This window comes from Nycticebus coucang, chromosome 8 (assembly GCF_027406575.1).
Source record: "Nycticebus coucang isolate mNycCou1 chromosome 8, mNycCou1.pri, whole genome shotgun sequence".
NCBI classification, from domain to species: Eukaryota; Metazoa; Chordata; class Mammalia; order Primates; family Lorisidae; genus Nycticebus; species Nycticebus coucang.
The window spans coordinates 26,255,446-26,257,371 of NC_069787.1; positions in this window are offsets into that span (position 1 = coordinate 26,255,446).

Sequence of the window (1,926 nt, forward strand, 5' to 3'; positions counted from 1 at the left end):
CCCTCAAGGTGACTACTTTCAAATGTATAACACTCATTTGGAAGCATAAATTCTGGTGTGTGTGTGTGTATGTGTGTGTGTGTTCATTTGCATCAAGTGTTTCAATTTGAATATTATTGTATTTGCTTTGCTTTATTCTCTATGACATATGTTTCCAGTTTTAAGGAACTCTAAAAGATCTTGTGTATCTGGCTCCCATAATTAAAAGGTCTTGGTGATTTTGGGATCCAGGTGAAACTTTAAGTCTAAAAGAACACATGTAAATACACACATTGAACCAGGAGACATGGAATTCACCAAAGGCTCAAGCCTCTCTTTATCCATTCTTCAGGATTTGCCTTTAGACCCTGTCGTGTAGGACCTGGCACTGGTACAGTCCCCCCTGCAGGCAGCCTGGATTCCTCAGGATTCCTCCCATATCTCTGGTGGCATCTGGGAACCCTTACACAGCATGTTCATACTCTCATCATGGGAGTCCCAGCCAAGGGAAACTTCATTTCCATTTTAATCTCTTATTTCTGAGTTGGGTGCCATTATCATTATTTCATTGAAAGGAGGAAAGAAACTGCAAGAGAAACTGGGTTCTCCTGTCAGCACGGTGACCTGGTCACTCGATAGTTCACTGTCTGTTCATTCATTTGCTTCAGTATTTAAGCACCCATAATCTACCACTAGGAAATTTGAAGCGAGCAAAACAGATAGGTCTACTGGTCTCCTGGAGTTTATTTCTAGGGAGAGAGAGACACAATAAATCAATAAGTAAATCAGAAACAAGTCAGAATTTTAGATATTAATTTAGGAGGAAGATGGGAAGTTAGGGAAGATCTTTTCAAGGATATGACATTTAAGCTGAAAGGTGAAGGGTAAGGAAGATCTAGCCAAGCAGGCCAGGCATGGTGGCTCATGCCTGTAATCCTAGCACTCTGTGAGTCTGAGGTGAGTGGATTACTTGAGCTTTAGGAGTTCAAGACCAGCCTGAGCAAGAGTGAGACCCTGAGTCTCACTGAAAAATAGCTGGGCATTGTGGTGGGAGCCTGTAGTCCCAGCTACTTGGGAGGCTGAGGCAGGAAGATCACTTGAGCCCAAGAGTTTGAGGTTGCTGTGAGCTCTGATACCAGGGCATTCTACAGAGGGTGACAAAGGGACAGTCTGTCTCAAAAAAAAAAAAAAAAAAAAAGATCTAGCCAAGTGTATTCCAGGTCTAGGTAACAGCAAGTTTAAGGCCCTGGTGCTCTTCACACAGCTCACAAGGCATAGAATAATTGCATCGCAGATACATAAAATAGGCATAAAATAATATTATCCTGATTGGGGCAATCCCAACAGGCAAATTTTAGAGAGAGGAATTTGGAGTATATTTTCTTTTGTTATGAACCAGAAAAGCCAAATTTAACATTGCCACATAACCAATGAGTTACTGTAATTTAAAAGAAAAAAACATATTATTCAATGCTCAGCACGAGATGAGCTGTGAGAAAAGCTAAGGTCTTCTTCTTTAAGCTTCTCCTTGCCCTAGAAAAATCTGGCTTTATTGCATACAGAGCGCAGCATTTTTGAGAGCGTGTGTGTGTTTGCTCTGCTCACATTACTTCGTTTCCCCAGAAGGAGACCAAACTGTTTATAGGAAGATAGAAACAAACAAACAACTGGATAATATGCTTCCAAACATCCAGACACATGTGACCTTCCAGCCAGCGCAAAGCTCCATGAGGCACACAGTGGGCCAGCCAAGCTTGATTCTTTTGGAGCATAGATGCTGCTGCTTCCTTGTGGATGACAATATAAATTATACAGACCATTATCATCTCTGCTTCAGAATTCTAACTTTTGAATTCTGACCCCCCAAATACACAGTTTTTTCCCCTTCAGCATAAGATTCATGCTGCCCCAGCACCTGCTAGAATGACCAAAGAAGATTCATTGGCC